The 13348-nt window shown below is 47.5% G+C and overlaps 1 protein-coding gene across 2 annotated transcripts in view; it reads right to left on the bottom strand.

Annotated features, from left to right (window-relative positions):
* Positions 1–13348, bottom strand: part of LOC116519984 (prelamin-A/C-like) — a 96733-nt gene that overhangs the window by 70924 nt on the left and 12461 nt on the right. The gene's annotated exons all lie outside the window — the stretch shown is intronic.

Raw genomic sequence — 13348 nt, 5'->3', positions numbered from 1 at the left:
TCAGAGAGCTCGGCTGCTCTGGCGATTTCCACCGCTTGTAGGAGGGTAATATCGTGGTAGCGGAACATGCGGCTTCTTAGATGGACGTCCCGCACTCCGCACACGAATTGCTCTACTAAATTTTCCTCAAGATTTGAGAAATCACACTGGGACGCTACCGTGCGTAGGGCTTCCAAAAACTGGCTAATTGACTCTCCCGGCTTTTGCACTCTTCTGCGGAACGCAAAGCTGCGGGCAATTTTGGAAGGTGTCGGGGCATAGTGTCCCTTCAGTTTAGCCATCAAATTGTCCCAACCTAATTTATAAGCTGGTCTGGGAGCAGCCATAGCTCTGGCTGAGGCGAACATAGAAGGTTCGCAGCAGGATAAAAAGAAACTACATTTCTCCTCATCGGTTTGAGCCTGGTTCTTGGTAGCAATGAGGTATGTCTCAAACCGCTCCATGAACCCTTCCCAGGATTCACCGGCGGAGCCGAATGGAGCGAAAGGCGGCAAAGGATTCATGTTGGCCAGGAGTTAGTGACAGGCTGAGGAGAGGAGGTTGTGACAGGAATTTTTTTCCCTCAGCGTTCGGTGCCGGCGCGACTTGCGGCTTGTGGCAGCTGGCTGATAGAACCTCTCTCTCTACCCTAGGCTTGCGTGGAATCGCGATCCCATCCTCGTCGCCAGTTTTAAATATCGACGGAGGGACGACGCGGCAGCCAGGGTTCAACAAGCAACTGGTTTATTCTAAGCTGACAGCGATTCAAAGAACAGAACGCGCGCCAAAGGTATTTATACGAACGGTTTAACCAATCACCGGCCGGGGACTGGGCAGCAACCGCTGACGTCAGTCCCTCGGCCAATCAACTGTAACTCTAGCCCGGCAACACCCTCTGCAGCTTTCAGCCAATCAGAAAGCAAGAGGCTGTTGCTGGCTCATGAATATTAATGAATACTTAACACCGTTCTTTTCGGCTCCACACCAAACTTAGTGCCTGAGTTTGGAGAGTAAGATATGAAAATCCTGCGTGGCTTTATGATGTTGAATCCCCAAGGACATGACCCTCTTTTGCCCATCTTCCAAATGTTGAAGGCTCCAGCAGCTGAAGACCCAGAAAGAATCCAACTTGGAGAATATCAACATTGCATGATTTCCTGTTTCTTTTTTCCCCCAACAATGAGATATTGATTTCTATGAGGAAATTCACTAGCAGGAGATTCTCCTCCTTAGCTCCTCTTTAACTGGAGACGGTCTCCTTTTGGGCATGAATTCCAAATTCAGATATCCAGGAAGAAAATGTATCCACGTAGTTGCTGTTTAAAGACACGCTTGTCTTCTCCCCAATTGGGGTCTGAGCCTGGTGTGGAAGCCAATGATGGACCCAGACAGGAGGGGCAGGTTTTCTGATTGCTTTTTATTGCAGAACTCCAAGGAAAAAGGTTCCTGGTCAAAAGGCCAAGAACAAAGGATTAAGAAAGCTTTATACATTTTCACTCAAGGAGAAGGCGGGACAAGGTGAAATAATAAGAAATATCCTCTAAAAAACACTTTAGCAATAATTCCACCATTTGTTCTATTGGTCTCTAGCTGTGCCATTCCTAAGCCTTGGCTAAGGAAGGCCCCAGGAGTTCTCTAACAGGCCTTTCATTGGCTGCCATAGGCCATATCTATTCCTAACTTTTAGCTGAGCTCTGCAAGTTGTCTAATTCTTGTTACTTTTATCCACTTTCTAGCTACCCATAATTGCTGCAAGCTTTACACATGCATATTTCCTGTTGATAAGCATTCTTTGTTCTTGTGAGACAGACAGACCCCCCCAGACCCCAATTCCAGTCTTCCTGCTTTACTTTCAAGTGTGTGCTATGACCTTGCTTTAGCCCCCAGCCCATCATCCCCCCCCCTTTGAATCTGAAAATGATCTCATTTTCCAAGGTTCACCCAACAGCAATATCCCTGTACTGGGAGACCTCCTGGTTTACTTACAGGTGGGGAGGCAAAGCAGAAGGCATTGTAATGCACAACAGGTGATTAAGAGAACAATGACTTTGCCTGCCAGGGTCAATATTAGGTACTTAACCAGTGAAATCAGGCAACCCTCCTGTCAGTCAATGCCACTTCTCTTTCCATTCGTCCATGGGGGAGGGGGGGTTGCAGCTCTCTTTGTGATGTGTGTAGTTCAGCTGTGGAGTTCCAGGATTTCTCCAGAATCTGCACACAGCATTGTTGTCCAAGTAGTGCTCACCCATCTCCTTAGGATGCCAATATCATATCTAGAGCCATTCTATTCTGAACTGTCATTGTCCAAATGGCTTCTTGTTCTTTTGCTGCAGCAATAAAAAAACTCCCCAGTCGCCTTGGCTAGGATTTCCTCCACCGCTTGTTTATGATACAAAGCATTATTGAGGGACCAGAGCCCACGGAGCAAAGAAAGGGGTTCAGGTACTTTCTGAATTGTTCAAGATTCCTGTGGTTTCCAGTCTTCCTTTCAGGTAAAGTGGGCATAACATAGGTACCCAGCTATATGGGAAGAGCACAGATACATAACAAAATCATGTGGTCTCATCCCAAAGGTTGTTAAGTTTATTTGTCTTAATATCTTAGCCTTCATGCACACAGACGCACCAATCAGCTAGTAGTAATAATTGGGTAACTCCTAGCGTGGGTAGCTACAAACACCTTTTGGGGAAATGTTCTAATTGAGAAAACACCTATGGGAGATGGCAGTTCTCCTCTCACACAACTATGGTTCCGGAGGCTTTTGGTTCCAGAACAATAACTTCAGTCCCAGTTCTGCTACTGAGAAAGTCACAGGCTGCGCAGTCCAGGAATCCGGACAGGCAGATCGTGGGTATTTCTTCACTCTGGAAGTGATCAATCCAAGATGCCCGGCCTTCCACTTTTAGGGCTGTATGGGTGGTCTGAAGCCCTTGAAAGGGTCCCTTCCACTGCTGATCCAAGGAGGTTGTTGGTCCCCGCGTCTTTACAAGCGTCCAGTCTGCAGGCTGAAACGGATGCCCTGGGTGATCTAGTCCTGCAGATAACGGGAAAGGAAATTCATCATCCCAGCGAGGTGTCTTACGCTTCTGGTACAAGGCCAGTGTTAGGTAAGCTCCCCGTTGGGAGACCAAGTACGTTCAGAGAAGTGTTGTGAGAGTTGTGTTGGAGAACACACAAACCAGCATACAGAAACACTGCAGGTTAAATAGGCTTCTACTTTCGTGGAAATATTGGTATCAGAGTCCATCAAACAGTCCAAGTCACCCACGGATAAGACAGTCACTCATCAACGTCTTTCAGTTAAGAGATAATCCAAATAACATAGTCCAGTATCATATAATCAGTTCGGAACTCAAAGTTTGCTAACAGCTGCAGAACTTACAATAGCTCACTCAGTTCAGATCAGCCCAGCATCTAAGGAAGAGAGGACGAGCTAAGAGTGGGCTCCCTCTTATGGCCGATTGAGGAAAAACAGCAACCAATCACATTTTACAGTATGCTTTAAAGAAACAGGTACAACATTGTTACCTGATTTATATATTGCCAACCCAACCATTAGATTATATTCCAAAGAGTCAGTTTGCCCACCAGTGGGATGGGCCTCTCCTCTGCCTTTAGGGAGGGATGTGGTCATCCCAAAAGGGCCTCAAAGAGACTCAAGCCTATTCGCTTTGGAGGTGCAATGAGAGTGGCAAAGGTTGAGGTGAGCACAGGTGAGCTTCCTGGCGGAGCTTAGCTACCTGTTGTTTTTGTAAATCATTACATTTTTTCCCATAGGAGGACTTGCCAGGTGGTAGGCTGAAGAAAGCTTCCGAGTGACGTTTAACTCTTCACACAAACCTAGCTGTGAAATATGGGTCCCAATCCAATGATGTGCTATTTGGCAGCCCAAACCTCGGAATAATTTCTTCCAGTAGGACGTTTACTACTTCATGACCTTTATTAGCCCTGCTAGCAAAAGCCTCAGGCCATCCTGTGAAGGGAGATTCTAGTCCCAAAAGAGACTTAAAACCTCCCTTTCTGGGGAATTCAGTCAAGTCTGTTTCTCAAATTGTCCCTGGGTAGTTGCCCTTAAGTTGGACTCATAGGGGTGGGTGCCTGGCTCCTTTTGGATTATTTCTGGCACAAATCAGACAAGCTGCTACAGCTCGGAGATAGCGGAATCGAGATCCTTGCCTACCACACAGCATGTCCTAAAGTTTACCAGGGCTTTTGACCCCCAATGTGTGCCAGCATGTATTTGTGGTAAAGGAATCCTTAGAGGTGCATCTGGTAGAATAACTTTGCTCTCTACCCGCCACCCATCGTTCCCCTCCTTGCCTCCGATAAACCTGGCCCATGCCCTGTGCCCGGGTGTATAAGAGGCCAAGGAAGGGGGTATGGAAGGAGACATGGGAATTCGGGTAGCTGTTCCATCTGAGCGTCGTAGGGCAGCTTCCTTAGCGGTATAGAAGTCTAACTGCTATTGCTATTGCTTTCTATCTATCTATCTATCTATCTATCTATCTATCTATCTATCTATCTATCTGATTGTTGGGGGCGATATGCTGACTCTGTAATCCGCTTAGAGAGGGCTGAAAGCCCTATGAAGCGGTATATAAGTCTAACTGCTATTGCTATTTAAACAGGTGGATATTTTGCTGTTTAATATCTATATTCCTCCACTTAATAAGAATAGTGTGATCAATAAGATTTGGGACAGCATAGAAGGTTTTATTCTTGGCTGCTCAGACAAATACCCCCAAAGCAGCAATAATTATAGGGGGGGGGACTTAAACGCTAGAATGGGACCAAATGATCAAGCATTATTTAATCAATGTAAGATCCACTATGATGAGAATGTAACAGGAGAATCCCTGCATTCCAGACAATTTAAAGACCCTAAAGCAAATCGGGCAGGTTTGTGTGTAGGACAGAAGACTGTTATGTTTGGATCTTTGTATCCTTAATGGGTCCCCATGGGGCGACTATCCAGCAGAATATAATACTCGGGGAGCAGGAAGAAAATCCACGGTTGATTCCTGGATAATATCATATGATCGGAAGTTCTTACAGAAGATGGAGGTAGACTCACGACTGGAAAGCAATCATAATACAATGCTCCTTACTCTCACATTGCACCAGAGATCTCTGAGGGCAGGCACAGCTTACCTGCCCAGGTTAGAGACTCAAAATACCCAGGTAAAAATTAAATGGAGTTAGGGTTTAAATTAATGTCTGCATAAATTTGATAGTGGTAAATATCAGAGAAGCAAGGGATGAGGGTAAAATGCATGCGGAATGATTTACGTATATTGGTGGGGTGATATTGAATGTATATATGTAAAAGGATGCAAAATGATTTATGTTGTTTAAATTCTGTTAGAAGGGAAAGCTGGACGAGATTATTTTTTAAAACAGAAGGTTAACTGATTCTTGTTGAAAGTATTATTTGAATATGTGGAATGATCCATGCTATTTAATTCTTATTAGAAGGGAAAGTTTGGTGAAATTATTTTGAGCTAGATCTTAAACTAATGTCTGCATAAATTTGATAGTGGTAAATATCAGACAAGCAAGGGATGAGGGTAAAATGCATGCGGAATGATTTACGTTGTTTAAATCCTATTAGAAGGGAAAGCCGGTCGGGATCATCTTAAGATAGAATGTAAACTGATTTTTGTGTAAAGTAATACTTGATCCACGCTGCTTAAATTTTACTAAGAAGGGAAAGTTTGGTTAGATTATTTTGAATTACTGTTTGAAAATAAGGTTAAGAAAGATTATTTACGCTGTTTAAATCCTATTAGAAGGGAAAGTTTGATTATTCTTCTGTAAAGTAATATTTGAATATGTGGAATGATCCACGCTGCTTAAATTTTACTAGAAGGGATTATTTTTGAGCTAGATTGCATATTGATGTCTATACAAATTTGTATAAATGTTTATCTGAATACAAGGTTAAGGAAGAGGAACGGGAGAGTCTACAGGAGGTTGGGGCAAATAACAAAGAAGTAAGAGACGAGAATAAAATATAGATAGAATGACTTACACTATTTAAGCATAGATAAAGATGGGGGGCTGAGCTCAACACAAAGAGTTTTTTTTTTCCTTTTTCTTTTTTCTTTTTTCTCTTTTCTCTCTTTTTTTTTGTTTTTCTTTCCTTTAATATATTACTTTTATTTTTAATTCATATGTACACAAGATACTTTAGATAGAAGGCAGTGCCAGGTGTGGGCCCTGGGAAGTCGGGAGGATTAGGGATGGGGATTTATGGGGGGTGGGTGGGTGGGTGTTAACATAGTCTCAATAAGAACAAGAATGCACTTATATACGGTTGTGTTTTTTTTTCCTTTTTTTTTCTCTTTTCTTTATATTTTTTTTCCTTGGTTTATTTTACTTTTTATCAGATTAAACAACACTTGAATAAAGGCATACACCAAGGAGGGAGGTAGAGGGAAAGAAGAGGGAGGAGTAAGGAAGGAGTAAGGGGAATGTAGGAGGGCGTGTTGGGAGTAAGGGGAGAAGGAAGGTTTGAGGGGAAAGGGAAGTAGGAGGGGAGTGTTAGAGGGAGGAAAGGAAAGTTGGAGGGGGTAGATGGGGTGTATGGAGGATGGAAGTGTCAGGTGGGGTTGTGAATGATGAGTTGTGTTTTCTTTTTTATTTTGTTTTATTTTTTTTATTTTTTATTTTCTTATAGCAAATACCCTGTATATAAGTGATTGTAAAATGGAATGTGAAAATGAATAAAATATATTTTAAAAAAAATACCCAGGTAAAAATTAAATGGAATGAGGAAAATGCTAAGGAAGTTACCAAACGGATGTTAGTTCCAGAAACCATAGAGCTACCTACATCTCTGCTAAGGAATAACTTTGGAGGATCTTACTTAGAGGGGTTTGAAACTTTAATTTTAAATTTGAATGCGGTTCTCATTAACAGAACACTAGCTCACTCCCAAAGGCCGGTCTCAAAGAATAAAAAATGGTTTTGGTTGCGTGCAACTAAAAAGGATATATAATATGGAGTACAGGGAAAGTAAAAATGCCCCTTTTGAGGATCACACTCACTACTTAAAGCAGTTGAAAGCACAATATAAGACCCTTCTAAAAGAAAAGAAAAAAGTGTGGCTCGGAGGGAGTCTTGACATAGATTAATTACTTCAGTCAGGACAAAACAATACATCCCTTTTTGGTGCATCTCCAGGGGATTGGGGAACCCCCCCCTACCCCCCAACTAATCAGGTTCCGATTCATGCCTGGGAAGAGTATTTTAGGGAGCTTTATAGAGATCCTGACTATGTAACCAAGGAGAGCCAAGCTAGTTTGGACCACACTCCTCACTGGCCCCCTGTTACACCAGAAGAGATATCCCGGTTGATCGGAGCCCTAAAGGCTAATAAGGGACCCGGGGCTGATAATGTCCTGCCAGAAATAATCAAAAAGAAGGCCAGTTGGAGTTGGTGGGCTCCACTTTTAGCCTCTCTGTTTACATTCATAGATAAAACTGGCCATATGCCAAGAGATCGGGGAGTAGCAATTATCATACCAATTTATAAAAAAGGGAATAGAAATGACCCAGGCAATTATAGACCCATTAGTCTTCTGAGCGTTATTAGTAAACTGTATGCCAAACACCTAAACTATAAACTCCAGGATTTGCTAATATCAGGGGGGATAATCAAACAAGCCGGTTTCAGAGAAGGAAGATCCACGGTGGATCATATCTTGGTACTCCACCATTTAGTACAAAAATGCACGTATAAAAAAATCCTCTCTTTTTGTGGCCTTCCTGGATTGTAAGCAGGCCTTTGATTCAATATCCAGGATCGCCCTCTGGGGGAAATTAAAATGCACCACTATCGATCAACGCCTCCTCTTCCTCATACAAAAATTGTATGCCAATTCCCCCTTGAAAGTGAGGTGCAATCCCCAAGGGAGTTTAACCGCCCCAGTAAGGGTACAAAAGGGGTACGGCAGGGTTGCATCCTGTCCCCCTCCCTCTTCAACTTCTATATCAATCCCCTGATCGATCTCTTACAGGACCCTGATTTCCATCCTCCTAACCTAGCACAGCGCAAAATTAGGGCAACACTCGGCTATTGCAGGCAAAACAAGCTGGTCCTTAACTTTGATAAATCAAAAGTTTTAGTTTTTGCTAAAAGACCACGCCAATACTCCTGGGAAATAGAAGGACATTGTCAGCCTCTGTTTCGCTTACTTGCTCTCGGCTGCCATAGAGACTTAGTTTGGAACAGGTTAGAACATTTAGATACCTTGGGGTGGTTTTCCACTCGCAAGGGACATGGAAGGCACACCTGGATCACAAATTGCAAGCAGCCAACAGGTCCTGAAAGGCAATTAAACACTTCTTTTATACAGGTGGAGGTCAGTTAGTACCTGCTGCCTTAAAACTTTTCGAGGCCAAAACATTGTCGCAAATTCTATATTGGGCACAAACAGGAATCCTTGCAAAGACTTGTTAGAAACCACACAAACTAAATTCCTGCGAGCCATCTTAGCTGCACCCAAAGGAACTCCAAATGCCCAGTTAGGAATTGAGACAGGCATCCCTCAAATTCAGGTAAGAGCCTGGAAGATGATGGTCATTCATTGGCTTAAAATGCATTTCTTTCCAGAGGGACTGTCCCCACTAGTGTTGACAGACAATTTCCCCTCCCCCTGGAAACAGGCGATTGATCACAAGCTGGGCTCTCATGGGCTCTCACTGGTATTCTTAATGTCTCTAGGCTTTGATCAAGCAAAGCAAGTAGTAATGAATAGAATGGGGGACATGGAGTTCCAAGAAGAATTAAATAGGTTGCCTCTCCAAAGTAGGGACAGAATCAAACAGGGTGTGTGGGAATCGGCAAGATATCTAAATGACCTGATCTCCCCAAAACAAAGAATAGCTTTCTTCAGAGCCAGATTTAACATCCTTCCTTCAGCACTCCTCCAGGGCAGGTAATAAGGGGAGTCCAATAAATGCAGGCACTCCTTGACTTATCACCAGCCATTCGCTTAGTGACGGTTTGAAGGGGCGTCCGGACTCCCCCTCCCCACCCTGGCCGGACCCCGAGGGGGGGGGCTGCGAGGCTCCTGTGGCCGGAGGGGAGAGAAGCGCCGGTGGGACGAGGCTCTGGCGGGCAGCCTTCCCGATGGGTGGACTTGAACTCCCCGGATCCCCCCGGCAGCCGCTTCCAGATTTGGGGGCCTCCCGGACTCCCCCCCCCTTTTCCCTCCGTCTTTGGAGGCAGCTTTTGCGGCGCCCCTACGAAGGCAGCCCGGGCAGCGCCTGCCCTCTAGTGGCCGCCTGTGGGAAATGCCCGGGAGACCCTCCCAACATTCAGGCTGCTTGAAATGGGGAGCAAGGCGGGCGGGGGGGAGGGGGGCAGCAGCGCTCCTTGCCCTCCATGGAGCCCCACCCACCCTTTGCCCCGCCCACTTTCCCTCCCCACGGGCGGGGGGCGGGGGGGGGCTTTTTGCATGCTGCGCTTTCTGCATTGGCACGTGGCGTTTTGCATCCTACCCCGTTTATCCAAACAATTATCTTTAAACAATCTTGGGCGTTTGTGTAGTTGTGTGTCCAGTGGGTGGTGTGGAAAATGGCAAAACTGACTTAAAGAATGTCTCTAATTTGGCTTCGAGTTGGAAATCGCTGCTGGGCTTTTTGCTCGAAGCTGGAAGAAAATATGAATCTTTTTTTATTTTGGATGATTAGGATGATTTTGTAAGTGTAGAAAGAGCTTGAAATGTTGTTGAGAAGCAAAAAGGCCGGGAGGGTTTTTTGTCTCATCTTCTGCAGTGGCCTCCAACCTTGGCAACTTTAAGACCTCTGGACTTCAACTCCCAGAGTTCCTCAGCCAGCAAAACTGCACCAAAGAAACTCAGAAGTCATCAAAGTTGTTGAAAACAGCCAAGAACCGAATTGCTTTTACACAATGCTCAGTGACTCTCCTCTCCCATCGGATGAGTCCTGGACTTACAGCACTTCATTTAGCGACCATTTAGTGACATTTCCATTTGTCCGCTTCTGACCACTGCAGCATTCCACATTCACGCGATCAAACTCCAGATGCTGGGTAACCGGTTCATATTTACGACGGTCGCACTGTCCCGGGGTCACGAGATCCCCTTTTGTGACCTTCCGACAAGCGAATTCAATGGGGAAGCCAGGCTCACTTAACAACCACGTTACTCACTTAAAATTGCAGTGATTCACTTGACAAGGGTGGCAAGAAAAGTCAGCAGTGGGGCTGGTGGGGGTGGGGGTTCTTCCCTACTGACGGTATCGGGTCTGGGGTCTCTCCCGTCCTCTGGAGGCCACCTTCCTTCTGCCTCCTCCAGCCTGGGACGGCAGCCCAACAGGTGTGGTTGTGTGTGCAGAGGCAGCGTGATGAGTGACCCACATCCCTGCCTCCCTGGGGAGCCTCGCACAGGGTGGGGGCCTCAAGCCAAGCAACCCTCCCCACCAACAGCCCCCCCCAAGAGACCACCCCCCCATTCCCAATGAAAGAAACACAACAGCCGTAGTTTTAGATGACTATATTGGTTTTAAAAAATACAAGTACTGCCCAGTTGCCATCAGAGCACAAAGCATCCCTTGGCAGACCCCTCCCCCGACAGCACCCCAAGTTAACAGCACAATGAAAAAGGGAGGGGCTGCTGGGGGGAGGGGAGAGCTTTCCGAGAAGGATGGAGAAAGAGCATCCAGCTGGAGCAAAGACCCCTCCTCAATCAGTAAAAGCATCTGCACCAGGCAGGAGCAAGCAGTGGGCTGGTTTAGTTGGTGCCCCCTCCTCCTTTCCCACCCCCACCCCCAGTTTAAAGGCAGGCTTGCTCTCCCCACGAAGGAGGCAGGGCACCCCTCAGCAGCCGGGGGTCTCCCTCCTGCCAGGGTTCCTGAGGAAAGAGCTTTCAAAAGGCGCCTCTCTCCAAGTGCAAACGAGATCAAGGGCAGGAGAAAAGGGGGGCTGGGGGGACCCCCGTGGGATGCAGAAGTCAGAGGGACCAGAGCTGGTTCCGACTGCAATCCCAGCTGGAAGCAGAGAGGCAAAGAACCATCTCCTCTGGGCCAACTGGGCAGGACCGGTTAGGGGGTGGGGGTGAGGCTCAGGATTGGCTCCCTCCAGGCATATGGGACGTACGTGAAGGGGGGCAGAGGAAGTCTAGGGGTGCCTCTAGAGGAACCCTGCAGCTCTTCCTCCTCCCTGGGAAGCTGTGCAGAGTCAGGGGAACCATCATCCTTGGTGAGAAGTCCTTCCCCATAGGAGGGTCCACCGTTTCCCAGCAAATTCTCAAAGGGGGGGAAGGGCCCATCCAAAGGGACTCGGGGGGGGGGGGGCAGGATCCCATCCATGGATCCTCTGGGGTGGGTGGTGTCCAAGGAAGAGATCCATGGGTCAGGAAGCCAGCTACCCATCAAAGGCTGAGGAGCATCAGGTTGAAGAACATGACCTTAAACCAGTGTTTCTCCATCTGGCCAACTTTCAGAATTCCCCAGCCAGCAAAGGTTTAAGGCAGTGGCTCCCAAACTTTAAGCTCTGCTGGCTGGAGAATTCTGGGAGTTGAAGTCCACAAGTCTTAAAGTTGCCAAGTTTGGGAACCACTGGTTTAAGGTTAGGCTTCCAGTCCCAAACCGCATGCAAGAACTACGTTTCCCAAACTCAACCAGACCTCAAGGCACCACACGAGGCTGCAGATCTCTGCTCCAAGCCCAGGAGAAGACATGGTCCGGTCCTCCTGGTGGAGCCAAGCGGGGGGGGGCCCTTTTGGAAAGCACAGCTGGCCCCTCCCCCTCCCCTGGCCAAAAGGCATCCGCTCTGCCTCAAAGACCCACATTTCCCCCCTTGACTAGAAACAGCCGATCCCACAGCAGGCAGTTGAGGGCACTTTTCCCACGTCCATCCTCACCATTCCTGCGCCCTGGAAGGCGGCCTGAAGCCCAGGCGTTCCCCTAACAGACGCAGGGAGTCCACTTCTACACCCCACCCCTTGGCAAGGCCCTCTAGACAGGCTCAGGCACCGTGTGCCATGCGTAGGGCTGGGCAAGGGGGGCCAGGCGGAGAGGTCAGCATGGCTGCAGAAGGAAACCCTCTAAGGCAGCTTCTCTTCTTCCAAAGGGAAACGTCTCTACTCAACGTTATTCCTTGAAGCAGAAGAGGGGCTGTCCGCTTAATTTCCCATCAGGTGGATGGATTTGGACAACGGACCAGCTTTTCTGCAGGGGGAGTGAAATCAAACTTCACTTAAGAAGTAGGACGTCTTCCTCAATGGAACCAGAGGGAGGGGGATTCCTGAAAGACCTGGGATTTTTGAACAGAGGACAATTGATTTGATTTGATTTGATTTAATAAATTTATAGGCCGCCCAATCCCGAAGGACTCCGGGCAGCTTACAGAAAATAAATTTTAAAAAGTGAAGAGTTAAAAAAAACGGAGGAAAACAAATTTAAAAAACCACATCATGCACCCAGTCTAATCGGGGCTGGACCTCGGGCAAGAGGTCAACAGCCCCAGGCCTGCCGGAATAGCCAGGTTTTGATAGCCTTTCGGAAGGCCATGAGAGTGGGGAGGGTCCTGAACTCTGGGGGTAGTTCATTCCATAGGGTCGGGGCGGCTACAGAGAAGGCCCTCCCCCGGGGAGCCGCCAGCCGACATTGTCCATTCGACGGCACCTGGAGAAGGCCCACCCTGTGCGATCTTATCGGCCGTTGGGAGGTGTGCAGCAGAAGACGGTCTCACAGATATCCGGGTCCAAGGCCATGTAGGGCTTTAAAGGTAATAACCAGCACCTTGAATCGTGCTCGGAGACCGATAGGGAGCCAGTGCAGCTCACGGAGGATAGGTGTAGTGTGGGTGAATCTTGGTACACCCAGTATCGCTCGCGCGGCTGCATTCTGGACTAACTGTAGTCTCCGAACACTCTTCAGGGGCAGCCCCATGTAGAGCGCATTACAGTAGTCAAGTCTTGAGGTGATGAGGGCGTGAGCGACCGTTTGAAGTGCCTCCCGATCCAAATAGGGCCGCAACTGGTGCACCAGGCGAACCTGGGCTAAGGCCCCGCTGGTCACAGCCGACAGGTGATGTTCTAACGTCAGCTGCGGATCCAGGAGGACCCCTAAGTTGCGGACCCTCTCTGAGGGGAGCAAATTTTCTCCCCCTAGGCTTAGGGAGGGACCACCTGGGCTGTCCTTAGGGGGCAACATCCACGGCCACTCGGTCTTGTCGGGATTGAGTGCGAGTTTGTTCACTCCCATCCAGACCCTAACAGCTTCCAGGCACTGGCACATCACTTCCACCGCTACGCTGAGCTGGCATGGGGCGGAAAGATACAACTGTGTGTCGTCTGTGTACTGGTGGTATTTAATCCCGTGCCGACGAATGATCTCA

The sequence above is a fragment of the Thamnophis elegans genome, chromosome 17 (genome assembly GCF_009769535.1).
Source record: "Thamnophis elegans isolate rThaEle1 chromosome 17, rThaEle1.pri, whole genome shotgun sequence".
Taxonomy (NCBI): domain Eukaryota; kingdom Metazoa; phylum Chordata; class Lepidosauria; order Squamata; family Colubridae; genus Thamnophis; species Thamnophis elegans.
Note: the sequence above shows the minus strand (reverse complement) of the source record. Positions and strands in the feature narration are given on the sequence as shown.